General features: G+C 37.4%; 1 pseudogene across 1 annotated transcript; it reads left to right on the plus strand.

Moving 5' to 3' along the window:
- The first annotated feature begins 19,125 nt into the window (after positions 1–19,125).
- LOC308415466 (DNA-directed RNA polymerase II subunit GRINL1A-like) lies at positions 19,126–19,903 on the plus strand (annotated as a pseudogene). The gene has a single exon. The product of its transcript is annotated as a DNA-directed RNA polymerase II subunit GRINL1A-like (transcript).
- The last annotated feature ends 5,450 nt before the right edge of the window (positions 19,904–25,353 follow it).

Raw genomic sequence — 25,353 nt, forward strand, 5'->3', positions numbered from 1 at the left:
TCAGCAATTAATTTGTAGAGGTTTATTGGTAGTGTATTTTCATCCTTTAAGAAATGTTATGAGCATCTTTCATATTTCTCTAGACATGCACAATTAAAATTGATATGTTATCAACAGGTTTTCCTCCTAAAATCTGTGGAGAGATTTCTGTGGGTTTTTTTCGATATGATGTATATCTCTAGATTCCTTAGATGTGCTATGAATATCTGTATACATGTACATGCTAAGGCACAGAAAGTAGTGGGCAGCTACACGCCATCAACATGTAATTATTCTGGTTCAATTTCCTAGAATGTGAGTTCTACTCTAATTAGAATGAAATCTCTCGTTGTTTGTGATTATGAAATAATTCTTTAACACTTGTATTTTCTCAAAAGTTCTGGATGTGATATAAAATTCCATTACACATAGAATTTATAAAATAATGGGAAAACAATTCAATAGGTTAACAGTGCAGAATTTTTCACAATCGTGGTAGGTTTACAATTGTCAAGTTTTGTGGCAATTAAAATATACATTTTGATAAAAAGATGGCATATGAAGAACATGTCATGAAGTAAATTATATGCTTTCCAAATTTAAGGAAAATCATTTTTCCCAAACTAATATAATTAGCCATCACAAAAAAATGTTCAAAACTGCTATTTTATATGCCAGCAGATCTAACCATGGGAAAAAGAAAGCAGAGCAAGCAACCTCAAGAAAAAAGCACAATGGTGAGGATTGTGAAGAGGAGGATGGGGCCCATTTATTTACAAGTGAAAAATCTCTTTGTTAGTAAAACTTGAAGGAAACCAGACCAGACCCATCATATAGGAACTAGACTAGCTTACACGTAGGAGATCTTACTCTCAAACGGAGAACAAAATCTTTTGTGTGCTTTCTGAAAAGAAAATACATATAGTCAATTATGTGTTGAGACCTCTGGAATATGATATACAATTCCCCATTTAGAAACTTGAAAATTTTGTGCGGAGCATTTTCTGTGATGCCTGAGAGGCACATTCAAATCATGTGATTTCACAAATATGTTTGCCTTTTTACTCTGAGGTTTCTATTAAGCGCACTCATTTTTAGAAAACAAAATTAATCACAGTATTTCCCAGAAAAATGTTTCTTGAAAAGTTAAACATTTATAAATAATCAAAGTATCTTGAAGTAATCACTTTTGTCCTGCTATTTCATGCATAGTCACACAGATGTCATTAAAATATTTCAGAAACTTTCAAAACGAATTTAAAAGGCTTATTTTGCAAGTTTTGTTGTATATTTTCCTATTCATTCTCTAGGCATATTATAAACATGTTGATTATTTTTATTATTTGTTTATTTATTTATCTATCTATTTATTTATTTATTTATTTATTTTGCTCATAGACTCTCCTTTTACCCTAGTACCACAGTACAGAACCTGATACCACAGAGAAATCAGACAAAATAGTAAAGAGCACTCATTTAAAATGTGGATACTTATCTTTATATTTATGTGGTAGATATAAAAATGGTGAAAAGGTATGTTTCTGTGTTCCAATGCATATGTGTAAGAAATTAATAGAGAACTCAGAGCTAATTCCAAAACATCATGTCTAGAAGGCTGATGCATAAAGAAAAGAATAAGTGTAATCAGTTGTAAGATGGCACAGTGGGTAAGGGTGGCTTGCCCCCTGACTTCAGTACCAGACACCCATCTGAGAGGAGAGAACCAGCTACAAAATTACATGAGTACCATGGTTAATTTATTGTGCACTTGCTCATGAACATACACACACACACACACACACACACACACACACACACACACTCACGCACACGTGTGCACACACACACGCACACACAAGGGGGGAAGAGAGATGAAAATGTAAAAAAACAAATATTTATAAGGAAAAAATAGGTGACAAGACTTTAGAGGCACATAACTGTGAATGTGCACCTTAAAATCAATGTAGTAATTTAGAGTTAATCTCAATTTTGTTAAGTGATGTAATATATATAAAATACATATTGTATTGTAATGGCTGAGCTGTTTAAACTAAATTGAAAACCCACATAGAACAATAGCTTAGGAATTTCCCGCAAAGTTCATTCTTCTATTTTCATTTTTGAAAGTGCCCATACTTTTATTTCTTTTGGGTTCTCACTTAACTCCATAATATACAATGTTTTCATATAAGAAATCTTACAAAGAAATGTAAAATGCATTTATATCCTGCATTCTAGGCTTTGGGTGTGATTCATCCTCTTCAAAATATTCGTTATTACACATGAAATTTTTCCACAGCACTGGAGGGTAGGGAGACCTATAAGAGAAATTAGCTCAGTATGGGGTGCTTATGCAGTTCTAGGCAAACTAAAGTAGTTACTTGGGGAAAGTTGTCAGAAAGCAAGCTCCTTTGTCTTGTCTCACTTCAACATTTGCCCATCTAACTTTCCCCAGATTATGATGAAACACTAAACCTTCACTAGATGCAGCCACTCTCTTCTATTTCTTAGCCTCCTGACATTGAGTTAAAGAAATCTCCTTTATGACGGCTCATTCAGAGGGCACTACTATCATCAAATAACTTAACACATAGCTGTTTTGTGTATTAAATATACTCCAAGAGAAAACATATTGACATTCTCTTCAATTATTATCTCTTTGTGTCTCATCTATTAACATATGTTTATTATATACATGAACTCTTCAAAGTCTATAATAGTTACTACTTATAAATATATACAAGTTTTAGATAACATGATACATAAAATATACACTGCTGTATAGTTTTCTTGTGCCAAACTCCTAAAATACTCATATTCAACCAATTTCATCTATTTCCAACATCACTTAGTAAGATTATTCTTATAATGACTGGATGTTTTTAAAAGTACTTGTACTGTGAACATTTTTAACATACTCAAAAAGGAATCTTTTTATAAATCTGTTGCCTAGCTTCAAAAATTGTAAATGTATGGCAAATTATATTTCATTTACATCACTGCCGTTTTCATTTATGTATCTCCTGTTGGATTATTTTGAAGTAGATCCAGAACTTTATAATATGTTTAAGTACTCCAGAATACCAAAAGGTCAGAAATCTGTTATTTATTGTCTTTTTTTTTTTTTTTGCATTAAAAATGTGTCCTTTTGACTTAGATTAATTCATAACTTCTATATATAAGTGTTATATTATCTATAAGGAGATCTGTATTTTGTAATATGAATGCAATATTTTCTTTCTTTCTTTGGAGACTACATGATATTAAAAATATCCTTGATTTATTACTTTTTAAAAAAGTGTGACAGGCTTTCTCTCTGACCAATATTTTCAACAGATCACGCAGATTTTCCCCTCTTACTTTCCTTCCCCTAAACAATCCTTTTGTGCCAGTCCCCAACTCCAACAAGCACTCACTGAGAACCCACAGCCACACTGCCCAAGTAAGCAAGTAAGCTTAATGCAGATCTTCACCTTTTCCTCCTTTCCTCCAAATCCAGTTTTATCCCCAGCTCTGTGACAGACCACTTCCTCTCTATGCACATTTTCAGCAGGTTTCACAGATCTTCTCATCCAACAATATTATTCCTCACTCACCTTGACCCAGCCTTCAACTACAGAAGGCATTCCATAGGAACCCATCATCCAAGGCTGCCAGGGAAACAAGGAAGCCAGTGATTCAGGTCAGACCTTCCTTCCCTCTCCTCCCCTTCAAACCCAGTTTCTCAGTCTTCTCCCCAGCTCTGTCTGTTGGCCTGTGGTACCTGCTCCTCACTCTGCTTCCATTCCCAGGGAACTAAGTGGATTCTGGTGGATCACCCAGATTTCTTTTTTCCTCTGAATGTCAATACCACTTCACATCCTGTCTCTACCCATCCTAATTCATAAATGACAGGTCCTAATACCTTGAAACATATTCAACTCAGAACATCCAGTGGCCACACCTGGGAGGGCCCCAGAATTTCCTAGGAGGCAACACACAGCCACCACATTCTCCTAAGAACCAAAGAGGAAAACATAAACCAAGGGGGGGAAAACTCAGTCAATAAAGACAAAACCAGATAGCAGCAACCAGGTTTACAATAATCACAATCCTAGCTACCCAGACAATAGTGTAAAAACTTAGTAATACCTAAGACAATATTATTTCAATGGAGCCTAGCATCTCTACTATAGAGGGTCCTGAGAAATTCAACATAGCTGAAGCACGGAAAAATGATTTAAAGAGCCTTTATGGAAGTAGATGGTAGTGGGAAATGCCTTTAATCCCATCTCTTGGGAGGCTGAGGCAGTCTAATATCTGTGAGTTCAAGGCTAGAATTAAGCAAGTTCTAGGATAGCCAAGGCTACACAAAGAAACCCTGTCAAAAAAAAAAAAAAAGAGCTTTCAGAAGTATGATTTTTTGCTTTTGTTTTATTGGTTGGTTGATTTAATTTTTTTCATTGCTTCTTTCCTGCTCGCTTGCTTTGTTACTGTTAAATATTTATGTTGATTAGGAGACTTGAGTTGAAAGCACAGACATAAATCTATGCACACATAGAAACATGATTTTTGATAAAGATTGAAATGCATATTGGAAAAAGGAAAGTTTCTTCAACAAATAGTGTTACTCCCATTAGCTGTCTACATATAGAAGAATCCAAACATTTTCATACTTATTGCCATGCACAACACCCAAGTCCAAATTGATCAAAGACATAAATATAAAACCAGATGCATTGAACTGATAGAAGAAGAAATGAGATCAATGAAACAAATGACAACACACTTGAAAAGGACTTATTCATTTTGGTGGTAGTAACAGCTAGCATGGCCAAGTATTGTGGTTCCTCAATGAGACAAATCATTATATTTTAAGACATAGTTATACTACTCTTGGACATACACCCAAACATGCTCATCCTATTACAGAGACATTTGTTCAACTATATTTATTACAGTTCTATTAATAATATCCAAAAATAAGAAACAATCGAGATACCCTTCAATTGATGATGGATAAAGAAAATGTGGTACATTTACAAATGTGAGATTTATTCAACTATGGAATATAAAATTATGAAATTTGCTGATAAATGGATAAAACTAGAAAACATATTCTGAGTAAGGTAAACCCTGCTCAGCATGATAAATATGGTATGTATTTGCTTACAGGTGGATTTTACCTTTTACCTCAATGATAAGCAATGCTATATCCATAGAATCATATGGAAAGTAAGTGACTATGGGGGATCGATAGATATCATTAGGAAAAGAAAATAAATAGAATAGATGAATGAGTGGCACGTGGCTAGAATAGGATGATCAAATGGGTAAGGAGAAGAAAGAGGGTGATGAGAGAGAAAATATGGAGGGAAGCTAAAACTAAAGGCTTTAGAAGCCCAATATGTTATAAGGTGTGTAAAATTTCTACCTATATGAAGGCAATCTAAAAGAAAACATCAAATAACTGGGAAGACAGAACCCTAACTATACATATGTTCTCACAAAACGAAGCTTCCAGTTCAGTGAATGGGTTATATCTAATTGAGTTGTTGGGCAAAGAACTCCCACAGGAACTCCCAAAGACTTGGGCTATTGTCAGTTCTATGGATTGCTCTTCGCAAATTGTGTGTAAATTCCTTTTGCTGAAGACTACATGTTAAAAATATACAACCCATTGAACATGGAAAAGTCAAGCTAGTGCCTGCTAGAACCTTTACTGCTTTAGCCAGTTTTCTCTAGAATTTCTAGAACTTGTGGTAGTCTCTATATAGTAAGAGAATTTGTTATGATGACTTAGTCTGTAGTCTAACTCCCCAACCATGGCCATCTGTGAATTGAAGTCTAAGGATCTAGTAGTTGTTCAATCCCATAGGGCAAGCAGGAGAAGAAGATCAATCTTCTTTCTCCAAATGTCCTTAATGTGGTTCTCCAGCAGAAGGTATAGCCCAGATTAAAGATGTGTACAACCACACCTGTATTTTGGAACTTGCTTTGTCCCAGATGACCTTGAACTCTGAGAACTCCTTGCTTTAGTCTCCTGAGATTCACAGCCACTATGCCCCAAGATCTCCATGCCAAGATCTAGGTCAGAAACTTGTATCTACCAGCCTCAAGACCTGGATCATACGTGAGCCTTCCAAATCTGGACTGTAGTTAATTCCAGATATGGTCAACCATGAATAACTATTACACTTTACCCATATATTTTAGTGTCTTTGCTACAGGAAGTTACTCCGCATGATACTAAAAGAGAAATGTAAACAGCAACTCAGCTACAAACTCTGATCTATAATAGTTGCCTGACTGTAAGATATGGTAGTACAATAGTGGCGGAAAGCTTATAGGATCTACCAGTCAATATCTGATCTAGCTTAAGGCCCACTCCAAGATACGGAAACCATAACTGAATCCTACTTGGGTGACTAAGAACGTAACACACAGAGACTTAGGGCAAAATCCTATACCACTAAAAGAATATATGGATAAATAATTCCTAATGACATTTTGCTATATTCCTTGGTTAGTGCTTTGCTCAGGCATCATCAGAGAAGTTGCCTCTTGTAGCATGACTTACACACAATATGCAGAAATTGAGAGGCCTTGAAACACTTGGCCCACACAAGGTGTCAACATCAAGTCCCTCCCCAATGGCTCAACGGACCCAGCATAAATGGAGGTAGAAAGAGCAAGGGGAGGGGGATGGAGGATACAATGAAAACAAGGCCTTCTGAATACAACAGGACCAATGAACATGTGAAACTCACGGACTGAGGCAGCATGCATAGGGCCTTTACAGGTCCTTACCAGATGTGGTCCTAGAGCTGAAAGAAGTAAACACATGCACCCATCCGTAACTTAGAAGCTATCTACAGTTGATAACCACTTGCAAATAAAAATGTAAATTTCATGTTATGTCTTGTTTTACATGTACTTTAGGTTTATGGCAACTAGTAAGATTCTAATGTATACTATCAAACCTTTAAAAAAAATCAAGTGCTGACAAAAATATGTTCATATAGTTTTATGCCAAAATGCTTTAAAAAATCTGTACATGTATCTCTTTCTTTCTAAAATAAAGCTGTAAGAAAAAAAAAGTCATTTTCTTCAAAAGTGTCACTTGAGAAACCAAGTACTCTTCAGGGTAGGCTGCATGTCCGACAGCACATTGTCAAAAGAAAATTTACTCAGTGGTATCTTTGAAGGTCCCTCGTATCATAATGTAACACCACATATTTTTCTTCCCTTCTTTTTAGTTTTTCTTTTTGATTTTTATGCGCTTTTTTTCTCTCACCCTGTTTATCCTAAATTTCCTACGTATAAATATTATAGTTCCAGGTTTTTTGTTTTTATAGGATTTCTATGGGTGCCAATGGGTCTCTGTTTCTTGTACCTTTTATCGAGCTCTTTTTCCTCTGTTCATTTTGTCCTAATTCAATATGGGGTTTTTGGTGTTGCTATTGTTGTTTTATCTTATGGATTACAGGATATTATAATCCTTTAGAGGTTTGTTTGTTTTTTTAATGACAGACAGAAAAGAGGTGGATCTGGATAGGAGGGCAGATAGAGAGAAACTGCAAAAGTAGATGGGAAATTAAAATTTGAATATATTATATTAAAATATCTATTTTTAGTAAGGGAAAAACATTATATAACAAAAAAGAAAACAATAATATTCTTCTCTAAATCAAATAAGGTCCATACATTAAATTTTGATTTTAAGTCTCTCTTAATCTATAGTTTTCTGTCCATCTATTTTTAACACTTGAAATAATCATAAGAAAATAATATTAGCATTGGTATTATAAAATAGAGTACTATGATGGAAATTAACATATATTCATAATGACACAGAAATCCAAGATTTCACTGATAGAGACAAAGTATAAATAGAAATAAAAGACATTTAATAAAAAGTATAAAAGCAAATTTGAATTATATGTTCTCATTATGTATTGTCTTTTAACTACTCAGTTAAACCACATGAAAAAGCTTATAGGCTACTATGTTTAATATATAAAGAAGAGAATTTCAAGTATCCCAAAGCCATATTATTTGTGTGATTATGTCCCAATATGTAAAAGAAATGTTTAGTCTTATGCCACTAACCAACGAGTACACAGGGACTACCCATGGCTCCAGCTGCATATGTAGCACAGAATGGCCTTATCTAGTGTCACTGAGAGGGGTGGCTCTTGGTCATATGGAGGCTTAATGACGCAGGATAGGGGAACACTAGAGTGCTGAGGCAGGTGAGGAAGCTGTGAGAGCACCCTCATAGAGGTACTGGGAAAGAAGGAGGGGATAGGAGGCTTGTGGAGAGGAAACTGGGAAGGAAGATGACATTTGAAATTTAATCCAATGGCTAACTATAGAGCAAGGACAGGAAATATGGAACAAAATATGGACTAGGTTATGAAATTATAAATCAAGTACATTGACAAAGACAATTGACAAGGACCCAAATAACAAAGGAGTCAATTGAAGATTTGAGTGATTTTGCTACACAAATTGTGAAGAGTGTTTCCTGTTCAGATTTTCAAAATTGTAAGAGCTTAGAAGACTCATTTGACTGGAACTAGGTAATCAATAGTAGTTTTTGTTGACAGTTTTTTTTTTTTTTTTTTTTTAAACTCTCCCGGAGCACCACCCTTTTCTAAAGGATTGCTGAGTGACATGTCATTGATGAACTTCTTTTCAGAACTTTGAACTCAGAAGAAGGTCAATGAGTCAGAGAAGGTCATAATTTACACTTCTGGTCAACTAGTAAGTCTCTAGACAAAAAAGACACATGTTTATCTTTGGGGTTATCTGTAAAAAGAGATGAAGGGCCCTTTCCTTTAGAAGAACTAGAACAAACTGTTTGCAGACTATTATCACTAATGAGTGCCAAATGCTGCAGGACACATGGAAGTCATTTGTGGTTTCAGTGATTACTGGAAGAAGCGTTTACCAGATCCTTTTAAGATAGCACCATTCCAGGGAGTCCTTCAAAGGGAATTCAGTAGTTCCCCGGTCCTCTGGTAAATCTGACATTAACTGAAAACAGCGATAAAGAATGATAAAAATGTGTATAGGTGCTTCAACCACACAGGATTTTTTGAAGCCTTTAATACCCTGAAACTCAATGAAACAAAGAACAGAAATTTTGAGGAATAAATCCCACATTTCTCTCAGGTTGCTTTTGTGAACAACCAAATGGTTAACATTATCTGATATCTGAAATATTCATATAGTCTTGCCAGCTCCTGCTTTTTGCATTGGATGTGGAGTACATTCTCTGTACATGGGAACAAATCTGCAATGGAGGCTTTTTGAATTAAGCATGTTTTCTATTAGGGAGGTTGAAAATGCCCTGCAAGGGGGTGAGGCTACAAATGCCCTAACTTGAGAATAAGCCTCTTCTTTGCAGAACTATAATCTAATGATAGTTTTTGATCTCACCCTTTTCAAATTTTAGACTTTCCTTTTATTTCTTTTTTATTTTCTCTATTTTTTCTACAACTGTCTAAAAAAGTCTTTAAAACTGACTTGGAATAAATTTTTATGCCCAAACCCATTTTCACTTGCATGCTTCTTTTCTTCATAAGAATTATATCTGATCGTGTCATTACCTTGATCCAATAGTCAATGAATAAGAGTCAAGTATTCTAATTTGGCATGAAAAAGCCTTCTAACTATTTTAATTCATGGTTTTCTTCCCTTGATCCATTTTTATGAGAATTTAGCCTTAATTGGGATGTCTTCATTAAAGTCCTCCCTTCAAGGTTCAAGAGTCTATGAAAAAAAAAGGTTAGAAATACTTCAAGAGGTGGTAGTTGACTCTAAGGAAACAATGTCTTCCACACAATAGGACTGGTACACATATGAACTCACAGAGACTGTTAACAGCATGCACAAGGTCAGAACAAACTCAAGCAAGAAGGGATCTCAGATCCGAGGTAAGGAAGTGGTCATGGGCTACCATCCTCACCTAACAAACTATATGTAATTGATACCTGCTGGCAAAGGAAAAATCAGTTTTCTCTGTCTCACTGGGTACTTTGAAGGCACTTCAGAGCAGGCCTAGGAATTTGTCTCCTTTTGCTTTGTTTCTAAGCTTTTTTTTCTTTTACCTTATTAATCTTTTGCCTGTTTATTTCATTTCCATTTTTATGAAACTGTTTCTTAATTTTGTTTGTTTTGTTAGTCTGTTCATAAAGAGAGAAAAGAAATCAGAAAGTTGGGTGAATAGGGAGGTGGCAATGAACTGGAAGACGGGAGATACATGATCAAAATATACTGTATGCACAGCAGCTGTTCCAGTTACCGAACTTGATTAATTTTGTAAGCCTGAAACATCTGTCTAAGGCTAGCGGGATTTCTGTTTTTAGTCACATACTCTGAGATTAATGGAGTCAAGAAATTATCAATAAATGGCTACTTCCCATTTCCTGTCTACAAATCTCCAATTTGGGAAGCTTGAGTTTAATTCCTGTGTAAACCTTCTATTCTCTTGTTCATGAGTTGTTTTGTTTCCAGGAATCAGAGACTTCTGAAAATCCAGTGTAGAATGTCTTTCTTTCCAAAGGATAATAGGGAATGAAAAATGCTTCAGAAGCCTTCCAAGTTCCCAAAGCACCAATAATAAGGAAGACATCTCCACAAATGATTTCTGAAAGTAGAGTCACATAGTAATTTGAATTCTCCTCACTGTCCTCTAAAATCTAATTTCTTCTTCCTCTGCTCATAATAAGATATTTCAGTATTTTTTAACTGGGTTACATGTAGTAAAATATCCAAAAGGATTTCATACATTGTAATCTCCTTTCTAGGACTCTAATTACAACATCTTTTCTCTGTGAACAGGCACTGTTTTATAAGCATTCCTTTTGAGGCCTGTTCCTGTTATGAAGTACATAAGGCAATCCTGGAATGAAAAGAACCTTGCACTTCCTTCCTTCCCTTACGGCAGTGGAGAAAGAAGTACCTACTATTGGGAACTTTCAGTTAATAGGGCTTCCATGAGAAAAGTGTGGTGACCAATTTTCAAAATGTACAACTGAAAGGCAAATTCTTTCCATATTCAATGGATGCAAAACCATTTCAGCTTTAGTTCCTTCATTTCTAAATGCTCTCTTTCAATGCAAATGCAGATTAATCAAAATAGTTTACAATGGTTAACTATAATAGTCTCTAAAATTTATTTTGTATATCTATACTAAGATATAAATATTAATTATTTCTATGGGCTCATAAAGAGAAATGGAATTGTATAAAGGATTTTTGTTTTGTACTATAAGATCAAAAGAAAAGATTTATGGGTAGGCAAGTTGAATGGCAACATCATATCCTCCCAGGATTTCTGAAAGTCAACAACCATTCCAATATATGGTTCTGAGCTAAAAGTATCTTTGTTGCTATTTTGCAATAGAACTAATAGAATAGAAATGCTGCAAGTCAAAATGACCCTAAAGGTGTTTTATAGATAAGAGCCTGAGACATAAAGCAATTAAACAACATCTCATATATAGTTTTTGGCAATCCTGTACAACTAAGAGTTACATACCTCCATAATTGTATGTACCTCCATAATTCATTTTCCTGGTAAATGGAAAACTAAAACTATTATTTGCCATAATTACCATTCCTGGCTATTAAGAACTTTTACTTATCAGAATTCAGGTAAGCTAGGCTAGCCATCACAAAATGAGAAAAGTATCAACGGCTACATTCACACATGATAGTGTCCATAATCTCAATAGTACAAAATCTCCTGCCATTCAATGACTAAAAATACAATACTATTAAACAAAAACAAAAGGCGTGGTCACACATATTGTAAATGAACATGCAAGTAGGTTCATGTACCTATGAAATGACTAAGTACCTACTAAGTACCTAAGGCAACTGTCACCAAACCAGAGGATCTGAGTTCAATCTCTGGAATCCATATGGTAGGAGAGATCTGAATTGTAAAAGTTGTCTTCTTCTCTTCATATTTATACTTATATCATGTAGCATATGGGAGAATGTGTGCCTGTGTGTGCACACACATACCTATGTCCCCCATACACACACTCAAAATCAAACAATGAATAAAATATAAAAATATTTTAGAACAAATAACTTCCTTTAACATGTTAGAAATTGTCAATATTCAGGGAAATGTAAATTAAAATAAAAATATAATATCATGCCCAATAGAATACTGCCCCAAATGGACAGATATTACAAGTATTGGTAAGGATGTTAGAGGAATGGAATTTTCATATACTGTTGATGTTAGGATAAAATGATTGATCTACTAGGAAACATTCTTGTTTAACTACTTGTCAGTTTCTTATAAAATCAAGTCTATAGCTTCTATGTGGCCCAACAAAACTGTCCCTAGATGTTTGTCCCAGATCAATGAAAATGTATAAGAAAACATTATGTTCTCCATGTATGACCAAAGTATGTTCTTTTATGTTTACAGCTGTCTTGTTTTCATGTATCTATGTGTATCACTTGTGTGCCTGGTGCTCATGGAGGCCAAAATGGCATTGGATCCTTTAGAATTGGAGTTACAGACAGTTGTAATCTACAGTGGATTACAATGATGCTGTAAATTTAACTAGGGTCTTCTGGAAGAGCAACTAATGCTATAAACTGCTGAGTCATCTCTCTAGGCTCCAAGTCATTTTATTGTTTTGTTATCAGTTTTTAAAGTTGGCATACAAAATAATGGATTTCATTATGACATTTTCATACCTGTATGTCAGTATACTTTGTTCCCTTCCATACACTCCTCAGCTTCTCTCCCCTATCTTCTCCATTCTCTCTTGTTTGCCCCTTCCTTCCTATAGTGTCCAAAGTGTTGAGTAAAATATGAAAACTGAGAACAAATACTACTGATTTCATATATATAGTATATATATAGTATAAATATTGTATATAAATATAGTATAACACAAGAATAATACAAACATTATACTACTAGTTTAAAAACAAATATATAGACCAATGAAACAGAATTAAGGGACCACAAACCAATCTATAGCAGTTCATCAAATTAGTTGCTAATTGTTTTTCAGCAAGCTTATCTTGGGAAAACTCAGTATCTATATGCAGACAAGTAAATATAGACCCTTTTCTCATGCCACATACAAAAGTGAACAAAAATTAAGTTTAAAATTAAGCATATGACAAATAAATATAAAATATCAGAAAAAACATGATAAAGCTACATAATATTAGTCTGAATGATAATTGACTTGGATGTATCCCTCAGAACTCAGGTAACAGTGAAAGTAGACAAGCAGAATGCCATCAAAAGAAAATGCACCATGATAGAAGTGAGCAAGAGAACAAAAATGCACTCACAGAATGGAGGAAACACTGCAGACAACATATCTGATCAGATATTAGTATCCATCTCCTTGTACAAACATACACAAACTCACTGTGATAGAAAACAAAATCAAAAAGTGGACAGAGGACTTGAACAGATAATTCCTATGAAAAGAAATAAAACCTAACCTTGCTGGCAGACCTCTAATCCCAGCTACTTAAGAGGTTGAAATAGGAAGATGGGAAGACAGGTTCAAAGACTACTTTGTACTAAGTACAAAGAATTCATAGCCAGCCCAGTAAACTTCCTGAGAACCCCTTTAAAATCTATAAAGGAGAGAGGAGCAGCAGGAGTGTGCTACCTGATGAGCCCACTGGTGAGTCCACACTTCCTCTCCACTGACTATCAGGGGAGAAGCCTTTAGGAACTCTCCAGGCTCAGATGGCACTGTGCAGCCAGGGAACAGACATTTCCAGCCTGAAGCTAGAACAGACCTACAGCCATCAGGACTCCTGGCCTGCCCTCAGATTGCTGAGAAATCAGAAATATCACAAGAGTGTTCACCCTCCTGAGCCCACAGGGGAGAGGCCAACAGGAACAATCAAGGTGCAGGTAGCACAGTGCAGCCTTGGAACTGATGATTACAGCTCAAAACCAGAGCTGGCCCACTGCCATCAGAACGCATGGCCTACCTACAGAGAGCTGAACACCCAGGAGCAATCTCCCTCCTAAGCCCACAGGCTCACAGACCCACAGGAGGGACAAGCTCCAGATAGAGAAAAGATCACCTAGCATCAAAGAAAACAAGATGCCAAGAGACAAATGAAAGAACCAAAGAAATGAAGACCAAAGCAACCTGGCAACATCAGAACCCAGTTTCCCCACCACAGCAAATAGTGGATATCACAACACACCAGAAAAACAACATATGGACTTAAAATTATACTTCATGATGGTGACAGAAGTCAATGGGAAGCACATGAATAACCCCCTTAAAGGGGTTATTAAAGGAAAACAAAGAGAACAGATGAAAACAAGTAGAAGCCCTTAAAAAGGAGACAAAAAAAAATCACTGAAAGAGTTATAGGAAAACACAACCAAACAGATGAAAGAATGAAAAAAATAAAAATAATAAAGAAATCACAAAAGGAGACAACACTGAAGAGAGAAAATCTAGAAAGAGATCAGGAGTCATATATGCAAGCATCATCAACCAAATATAAGAGATAGAAGAGAGAATCTCAGGGACAGAAGAAATAAAGGAATAAATAAAGAAAGAAATTAAGGAATTTTTTAGAATGCAAAACATACCCAAACTGATGGGATATAATGACAGCAGTGCTAAGAGGAAAACTCATAGCGCTGAGTACCTCCAAAAAGAAACTGGAGAGATCATATGCTAACAGCTTTAGAGCACAGGTGAAAGCTCTCCAACAACAACAACAACAAAAATTAGTTACACCCAAGAGGAGTAAGTAAACAGCAGGAAATAATCAAACTCAGAGCTGAAATCAACCAAGTAGAACCAAAAAGAACTACAAAGAATCAACAAAACCAAGAGCTGGTTCTTTGAAAAAACAAGATTGATAAACCCTTAGCCAGACTAACTAGAGAACACAGAAAGAGTATCCAAATTAACAAAATCAGAAATGAAAAGGGAGACATAACAACAGAAACTGAGGAAATTCAAGAAATCATCAGATCCTACTACAAGAGCCTACATCAACAAAACAGGAAAATCTAGAGGAAATGGACAATTTTCTAGACAGGTAACAGGTACCAAAGTTAAACCAGGATCAGATAAACCATATAAACAGTCCCATAAGCCCCCAAAATAGAAGCACTCATGAAAAGCCTCCCAACCAACAAAAGCTCAGGACCAGATCGGTTTAGTGCTGAATTCTATTAGAGTTTCGTAGAAGACCTAATACCAATACTCTCCAAACGTTTCCAAAAATAGAAACAGAAGGAACACTACCCAACTCATTCTTCCAAGCCACAATCACACTTATACATAAACCACATAGAGACCGTACAAGAAAAGGGAACACCAGCCTAATCATTCAGAAACCTCAATGAAAAAAAAAAAAAAAAAAAAAACTAAATAAAGTTCTTGCAAACCAACAAAAAAATGTCAAGATGATAATTCCCCATGATCAACTATGCTTCATCCCAAAGATACAGGGATGGTTCAATGTATGGAAATTCATTAATGTAATCCAATATATAAAGAAATTCAAAGGAAAAAAGAAACACATGATCATCTCATTAGAAGCTGAGAAAGCATTTGACAAAATTCAATACCCCTTCATGTTAAAAGTCTTGGAAATATCAGGAACTCAAGGCCTGTACATAATATATAAAAGCACTCTACAAAAAATCAGTACCCAACATCAAACTAAATGATGAGAAACTCCAAGTAATTCCATTAAAATCAGGAACTAGACAAGGCTGCCCAATATCTCCCTACCTATTCAATATAGTTTTCCTGAACAAAACACCAATGGCTTGTGCTCTAAGATCAAGAGAGCACGGAACAAATGAGACTTCATGAAATTGCAAAGCTTCTGTAAGGCTAAAGACACTGTAAAGAGGACAAAAAGGCAACCAAGAGATTTGGAAAGGATCTTTACCAACATCTGATGGAGTGATAACATCCAATATATACAAAGAACTCAAGAATTTAGACTCCAGAGAATCAAATAATCCTATTAAAAAATGGGTTACAGAGTTAAAGAATTCTCAAGTGAGGAATACCAAATGACTGAGAAGTAGCTAAAAACATGCTTAACAACCTTAGTCATAAAGGAAATGCAAATCAAAACAACCCTGAGATTCTACCTCATACCAGTCAGAATGGCTAAGAACAAAAACCCAGGTGATGGTACATGCTGGTGAGGATGTTGAGAAAGAGAAACACTCCTCAATTGTTGGTGGGATTGCAAGTTCATACAACCACTCTAGAAATCAGTCTGGTGGTTTCTCAGAAAACGGGGCATAGTACTACCTGAAGATCCAGCTATACCACTGCTGGGCATATATTCAAAAGACCCTCCAACATATAACAAGGACACATGTTCTAGCATGTTTTTGCTGGTTTGTTTAAAATAGCCAGAAGCTAAAAATAACCCAGATGTTCTTTAATAGAGGAAGGGATACAGAAATTTTGGTACATTTACACAGTGGAGTACTACTCAACTATTAGAAACAATGACTTTATGAAATCTCTAGGCAAATGGATGAAACTAGAAGCATTCATCCTTATTGAGGTAATTCAGTCACAAACGAACACACATGGTATGAATTCACTGATAAGTTGATACTAGCCCCCAAAACTCTGAATACACAGGAAACAATTCACAGAACCTATGAACCTCAAAAAGAAGGAAGGATTGTGGATGCCTCAGTCCTTATTAGAAGGGAGAACAAAACAAGACACTCATGGGAGAAAATATAGGGACAAATAGAGGAGCAGGGATTGAAGGAAAGATTATTCAGAGACTGCCACACCTGGGGATCCACCCTATATGCAGTCACCAAACCCAAAACTATTGCTGATGCCAAGAAGTGCTTACCAGCAGTAGCCAGATAGGGATGCCTCCTTGGAGGCTCTGCCAGAACCATACAGATACAGTTGAGGATGATTGTACCTAACCATCAGACTGAACACGGTTTCCACTGAAGGAGCTAAAGAAAGGACTTGAAGAAGCTGACAGGATCTGCAACCCCATGGAAAGAACAATATTATCAACCAAACAAACCCTCCAGAGTTCCCAGGAATTACAACACCAACCAATGATTATGCATGAGACCCATGGTTCCCATTTCATATGTAGCAGAAGACAGCATTGTCTGGTGTCAATGGGAGAAACACCTTGAGACCAGTTAAGACAAGTTTTCTTAGTGCAGGGGAATGCTAAGGTGCTGAGATGGAGAGGGTGGTTGGGAGAGGGAGTACCTTCATGTAAACAAGTAGAGGAGGCAGGGTGATGGGAGTAGGGGGGAAAATGGATTACATTTGAAATGTAAATACAGAGAATATCCAATAAAAAGAAAAAATATATAAGAAGAAGAGAGAGTTATAAGAATATAGCTCAGTGAAGGAACACTTGGTAAGCATGCATCAAGTTTTAGGTTCAATCTTCCGTCATGGAAATTTTAAATTGAACTTAAAATATCCAGCATGTTTGTAATAAACTTAACATCATTTATTATTAAATCATAAATAAATAAATTCAAATTATATTACAATGTAGTGGGGCATAGTGACATAGGCTTTTATTACCAGTACTTGGTAAACTGAAGCAGAAGGACAGAGAGTTTGAAGTCAAAAAAAAAAAAAGTAAGCAAAAATGGACCCCTGCACCTTCCTGTCCCCCCAAAAAAATGAAAAAAAAAAGTCAAAGTAGATAACAATTTTAAGTTGTTACAATGTTGTGCTTGTTTGAATGAAAATGTTCTCCATTAGTGGAACTGTTTGGTAAGTATGAATTTCTGATACTGATAGATGTGTGTCATTTAGAGTAGGTGCTGAGATTTCAAATCACTCATGTCATTCCTATTGTGCTTTCCGTCTATCTCTGACATGCAAATCAAAACGCGAGCTCTCATCTGTTTAGGCCAGTATGCCTGTTGCTTACTTTAACTATGATGGATTCTTAATCTTTTAAAACCATAAGCTCAATTAAAAGGGCTGTTTTACACGTTCTCTTGGTCATGGTGTTTTATCACAGCAACAGAAGAGTTACTAATACACATGTCTATAGAAAAAAATATGTAATGTTGGCAAGGACGTGAAGTGAGAAAATTTACCCATTATTGGTGACAATATAAATAAAACCTTTACAGAAAACAATATGACAGTCATCAATAATTTAAACATAGAAGAGCAATATGATAAAAATATGACACAGTAATTCTTCTACTGTGTAGATAAACAATAAAACTGAAATCTCTATATTGAAGTGATATACGCACCTTCATGTTTATTATAAGAGAATTTGTATTCTTCAAGATAATAAAAAAAGTCAGCCTAATTGCTGAGCCTCACAGAAGTCTACAAAGAAACTTTGTATATGTGTGTGATAATACTATTCTGCCAGTTTAGAAAGCATGAAATCTTGTTATTTACAGCAGTATGGATTAATCTGAAAGACAATGGTCACCAAAGTGAGCCCAGGCACAGAATATAGTGCCTGTTATCTCACAGCTATAAAGTGATAAGAGTTGAATTCATGGACTTAGGTAGTATAGTAGTAGTTGTTTTAGTTAGGGTTACTATTTCTGTGATGAAACTCCAAGAACAAAGTAACTTAAAGGAGAAAGGGTTTATTCGGCTTTGTGTCAAGTTGACAGAAAACTAACCAAGACAGTGGTTATCACGTGCTCTCTGCTTCTGTTAGTATATGTTGGTTAAAGATCATAACATATCGGGGAAAATGGCGACTCGCGCTCCAGTGTCGCCGCAGGCCGCGGAGCCTGGGCCTGCCGTGGCCCCGCTGGGGAACCCTGCCCGCCGTGCCAGCCACAGCCCGTGCGCAATGTGCTCGCTGTCCTGAGGCTTCGAGCCCCCAGCTCCCGAGGACTTGGGGCAGCAGAGTTCGGCGGAGCTGCGGGAGAGGTTGAGGCGCCAGGAGAGACTTTTGCGCAAGGAGAAATTCATTTGCAAATTGCCCGACAAAGGTAAAAAGATCTCGGACTCCATTGCCAAACTGAAAGCTGCCATTTCAGAAGGTGAAGAGGTCAGAGGGAGAAGTGAACTGTTTCGTCCTGTTAGTGTAGACTGTAAGCTAAAGCAAAAAGCAACCACGAGAGTTGATACCGACATAGACAAGACCCAGAATTCTGACCTGATGCTTGATACTTCTTCATTAGTTCCTGAATGTTCCTCAGTAGATAGTAAACCATCTAAAACAACCTCAGAAACAGAGACCTACACATCTCACTCACAAGGGCAATGAAGAGACTTTGGAGGCTGGCTGCAGTGAACACCAGCCCAGCTGCCCATAGGAGAGCCCAGGTACCCTCATCTGAAGTTAATGAGTATCTCCCCCAGCACTCAAGTCAAGTGGAAGAGATTTCCAGCAACGTCGACAGTCTGTTTACTGATAAGTTGCAAAGGATCACAATTGCAGACCAGAGTGAACCCTCAGAAGAAAACACCAGCACTGAGAGCTCTGCAGGACTGCAGAGTGAGACTCCCAAGAAGCCTTGTTACATGAAAGTGCTAGAAATGCGAGCCAGGAACCCAGTGCCCCCTTCTCATAAGTTTACGACCAATGTGTTACCCACACAACAAAATGACTCACCAAGTCATTGTCAGAGGGGTCAGTCTCCTGCGTCCTCAGAAGAGCAGCGATGTAGGACTAGGCAGCATCTTGATGATGTCACAGCAGCGCGCCTCCTTCCACTCCACCACCTGCCTGCACAGCTGCTCTCCATACAAGAGTCACTGGCCCTGCAGAAAGAGCAGAAGCAGAATTATGAGGAGATACAGCCAAGCTCGCAGCACAGAAACTGGCCGAGAGACTGAATATTAAAATGCAGAGCTACAATCCAGAAGGGGAGTCTTCAGGGAGATACCGAGAAGTGAGGGACGAAGACGATGCCCAGTCCTCGGATGAATGCTGAAGATGATGCTGGGAGATCCCAAGAGCTACTGCTGAGTTCTCACCATCTCGTCAAACTTCCTAACAAGTATCAAGACCAGTGTCAGACCTTGTTGAGGGACAGCATTTTTAAAGTTACACAAAGGTAGCTACAAAATAAGAACCCAGTTTGTCTTTCAGAAGATGACCTTCACATGCTTGAACAGTTTAATATTTGAACATTGTGTTTGGCCGTATTGTGTTACAGTTTTGCGGTATATCGTTCATTGGTCTGATATTTTAGTGTGAGTAGAGCACACGTTTTCTTTAAGATAACTGCTTTTTCCTTATTCGTACTCTTATCAGGTAGCATTGCTTACACCCCTTCTGGTGAAACACTTTGTTATCCCAGGCACCTAAAGTGACTTAGGAAGGCCTGGTCCCTTCCTGAAGGGAGCAGTGTAAAGAATGGTACGCATGCTGCATGGACATGTTCCTGAGATGCTGGGTGTGCAATACTGCGGAAGACATTCAGACAGTACAAGTGTATCTGCTGCTCCTGCCTTCTCTGGGGGCGGCTGCAGTCTTCCTATGGTGAGGATGAGGAGCACTGCTGCAGTCTTCCTATGGTGAGGATGAGGAGCACTGCTGCAGTCTTCCTATGGTGAGGATGAGGAGCACTGCTGCAGTCTTCCTATGGTGAGGATGAGGAGCACTGCTGCAGTCTTCCTATGGTGAGGATGAGGAGCACTGCTGCAGCCTTCCTATGGTGAGGATGAGGAGCACTGCTGCAGCCTTCCTATGGTGAGGATGAGGAGCACTGCTGCAGTCTTCCTATGGTGAGGATGAGGAGCACTGCTGCAGTCTTCCTATGGTGAGGATGAGGAGCACTGCTGCAGTCTTCCTATGGTGAGGATGAGGAGCACTGCTGCAGTCTTCCTATGGTGAGGATGAGGAGCACTGCTGCAGTCTTCCTATGGTGAGGATGAGGAGCACTGCTGCAGTCTTCCTATGGTGAGGATGAGGAGCACTGCTGCAGTCTTCCTATGGTGAGGATGAGGAGCACTGCTGCAGTCTTCCTATGGTGAGGATGAGGAGCACTGCTGCAGTCTTCCTATGGTGAGGATGAGGAGCACTGCTGCAGTCTTCCTATGGTGAGGATGAGGAGCACTGCTGCAGCCTTCCTATGGTGAGGATGAGGAGCACTTTGAAGAGGTGCTGGGTCGGGAGGGTCTTCTGAACTGGTGTGGGGAGCTGCTCCTGGCTTCCCTCGGCTCGAACTCATTGCTGTCTTGGTTGATAGGTCCCTGTACAGGACACTCATGTTTGGTAAGAAAACCAATGTTTTTCTTAAGAGTTACAGTTGAATTGTCAGTATATTGCTTTTTTCCTTTTTAAACCCAAAGAGGTTGTTTGTAGGCTACAGAAACCTCAGTCATGTATGTACACATTTGTGTTGTTTAAAATGATTATATGATTGTTTTCAGCAATGATAACAATGTTTTCAAAAAGCCTTTGTCTATTATGTGGAACTTGTAAAGGAGAAATAAAATACCAATCAGAGCAAAAAATAAATAAAAAGATCATATCTATTAGATAAGAAATAAATACTGAGATATGTTTTATAACATGTAATTATAGTTAAGAAATGTGTTGTAGCCTGAATACACTTTAATTCTTACTATGGAAAACTCCACTAAGAATGTATGACATTGCAGTTGAATTCGTTCATGAAACTAGTCCACAATGCATGTGCATTTTAGGACATCATGTTGTATATCATAAAAAAATGTGTCACTTTAAAAATTAATTTAAACTTTAAAATTATCACCTATTTTACTTAATCATTTCCATCTGGAATCATCCCAAATGTCTTTGTCATGATCTTAACATGAAGGAATATTACTCAGCAATAAAATTGAATTGACTGCTGGTTTATAATTAATAGAGACAGATCACAGGAAAATTGTACAAATAGAAACAGACAGAAGAAAGTATGTACCATGTCATCCTGCTGGTCAAAACAGTTTAATCTATCGTTAATGATCAATGCTGGTCTTTACAGAGAACTTTCCTAAACAATACTGTATCTACATTCAGTTCTTAATTATATAAACACAGCCAGTTGTGAAAAATTCACTGGACCACAAAGATATATGATATGTGTTGGGGGTAGAGAAAAATTAAAGAATAAAGCCTCAAAGTTGTTCAGAAAAGAATTTAATCTTTACAATACTGATTTCACTTTGATGAGGAAAAAAGAAAAATCTATTGTTGATTTATTCTCTACTTCAAATCCCTGAGATCAAAATGTTGGTTCTCTCTAGGTTTGTTTTGTTTGTTTTTTGTTTTTACATTCGCTTTTAGAGGTACACTAATTTTAAAAATTAACATTTATATCATGTGGCGTCAAAAGATATGTTATATATATCTCAGTCGATTAGTAAAGTGTATTTTTGCTTTGGTTTGGTTTTGGTGTTTTGTTTCTGTTTCCTTGTGGGGAGTTGTTGGTTTTGTTTTGTTTTTTGAGACAATTTTTCTCTCTATAGCTCTGGCTGTCCTGGAATTCACTCTGTAGACCAGGTTGGTCTCAAAGTCACAGGGGTCTGCCTAGTTCTGCCTTCCAAATCCTAGGATCAAAGGTGTATATCAACACTGCCCTACAACTAAAGTGTATTTACAAATGCACTTTTTTATTCCTTGGACAGGGATTCACTATTTAACCTAGGCTGGTTGTGGAATCAGAGTCCTAGTTCACCTCCAAAGTGTTGGATTTCCAGAAGTGTACTGCTGTGGTCAGATACACTGCATTTATTTGCTGACACTGGGAGACAGGGTCTCCCTATGTAGCTTATGTTTGCCTGGAACTCTGAAGACCAGATTGGCTGCAGACTCCACAATCCACAAGAATTATATGTATTCTTGATGACACTTGGAGGCTTATGCCTGTTTCTCCACACCACTATATAGCCATAACATTTATGAATTAGAAATTGGTTTTAGCTGCAGATAGCAGAGAAGTTGGCTAAAATGGCTTCAAGCACAAATGCACTTTTATTCAAAGAAAACGCCTTGAAGTCGGTGGTCTCAGAGTTGGTCTAGCATTTTAATGATGTCCTGAGGATTCCAGTTCTTTCTTCTTTTCTGTTGTTATCAGTATGATCCTCTCCATCCTGAAGCTGCTGATGCTGCTGGAGTGCAGTATCTTGCCACTCAAAGCAGGCTTTAGAAAGCTGGTGAGCAGAAAGAGCTTTAGACATGGCAACCACGAGCATATGCCTAAATTCTAATGTTCTATTTGGAGACAATATAAGCCTTGCATGTCTATCGTATCATAGACTTAAAATAGGTTTAAAAAAGCCTATTTGTAGCTATACCAAGAAACATTTGACTATTACTATAGAGGGATAATTTAGTCAGAGGTTTTTAACTAACACACAGACTTCTTCCTAAAAATTGAATCCAAATCGCAGTGATATTTCCTTTCCTTAGATTTTTTTTTCCCTTATTACTCTTTTGTTTTAAATTCTTGGCTGAACTCATGTACCTTACCTTTTGAAAGATTGAGAAATATTTCATTCAATTAACACCTTCCTGTAGATGTTTGTGCTCCGGGTGGCACTGTACTGACAAAAAGTACTTTGACAGAACTGAAAATTTCTTATACTTTGGAAAAAGTATGTGAAAGATTTTCTGCTATAGGGTGATGGATCTATCTGTGAGAAATATCCTAGAGGGATCAAATGGGGAGGCAGAAGAAAGTAAGGAAGATGGCCATGGCTGATAAATATCAAGTACTTATGAAATGCAGAAGCAGTGGGGAAGACTTATTAAAAAAAAATAATAATCCATAGTCCTCAGCCAAGGGACAAAAGGAAAACTAGGAGATGATTTTGTATTAGCCTTTCACTATTGGCAGTGATTTCATAACTGGAGAATTCTAGATAAAAACAAGAAGAATAAGGTTTTTCCCTGAAAGAACATTATTTGGCATAGAGGGGACATTATGAATAATGCTGATATAGTGCAATAAGCCTGTATTCAGACTTTACAGAGAAAGAACTCCATGATAACATCTGCCATCATCCCTAAGAGACCTCTCTGCCATAGATCCATATTCTTTTGAAATGAATGAGCCACACAGGAACGTACAGCAGAGATTGATTGGAAGAATTAAATTAGATATGACATAAAATGTTTGATGATACATTGCCAGTCATAAAGTTTGGACCAAGTAAGTGGTAGTTATTACTCTAAATAGAGGAATATAGCAGTATACAGCTTGAGTGGCATGGTGTAGATGCAGATAATGAGGCTCCGACCCTCCTAATAGTTTTTCAAGGTCTTCCACATAATTTATACCTGACTCCTCAACAATGCTATTCTCACTGTGCTAGATGCTTACATTATCTATCAGCATTTCATCCTGGGGAAGACACTGCTCAAGACTCTTTTTGATAAGGACAGTTGTGTCAAGGTGACTATTTCTCACCCAGATATAGATATAACATATCACTAGCCTGCTTCTGAGGGAAAATGGAACAAAATACTTAAATTTGAAAGAATTTCAAAAATATGAAACCTATGGACAAGAATTTATATTACGTACCTTCTTTAGAGACTGTCATAGAATGATAGGATCAAAGATCATGGGAAGCAGGAGATCACCTAATCTGTACTCCTTCATAGAAAAACAAAACAGGTGATGACTTTTCTTAATTAGTACATCATATTAGTTTTAAAATCAACACTCACTGTCAGCCCAGTTCAGTTTCATAAACTAATACTGTCCACAGAATATGTCAATTATACCACACAGAAAATGAATATGAAAGCAAAAACCTCCTTGCTTCGCTGGGGGTGTGTTCGCTGGGGGTGTAGCCTTGCTGAAACACAGAGTATACTCAAACTTACACAAATCTGCCTTCCACTACTTCTGCTTCATGAGTGAGGACATAAAAGCTCTGTGCCACCATGTGTAGGGAGCCGTTTGTGCCACACCCAAACATGGCGCCGGCTTCCTGCTGAGAACTCAGCAAACAGAGCTGTTGCCCAGCCAAGAGACTTAATGCGCATGCGCGACATACGTCATAGCCTGCTCTCGGGGGCATACTATTGAGTTACTAGAGGGCGCACCAATCAGGTAGCGACACGAGTCTCCTAGGCATATATAGCAGTGCATTTCTCCCCCACGGGGAGAGGAAGATAGTGGAGAGATTGCGGGAGACCCCACGTGGAGGGATGGCAGAGAGATACCACGTGGAGAGAGACCCAATAAAAGAGATTGCGGGAGATCCCGCGTGGACAGAGACTGGACAGAGAGATCGCACGTGGGGGACTGCGCGTGAGAGATCGCCTAGACAGTAGAAACCGGTAGGGAGTCCCCGGCTCAGAGAGAAGTTTCCTGCTCAAGAAGCCCCCTGCTCAAAGTGCTGTACAATAAAGGTTGTCCGCAAAAGAATCTGTTTGTTTGTTGCATGCCTGTTCCTAGCG

The sequence above is a fragment of the Micromys minutus genome, assembly GCF_963924665.1.
Source record: "Micromys minutus genome assembly, chromosome: X".
Taxonomy (NCBI): Eukaryota; Metazoa; Chordata; class Mammalia; order Rodentia; family Muridae; genus Micromys; species Micromys minutus.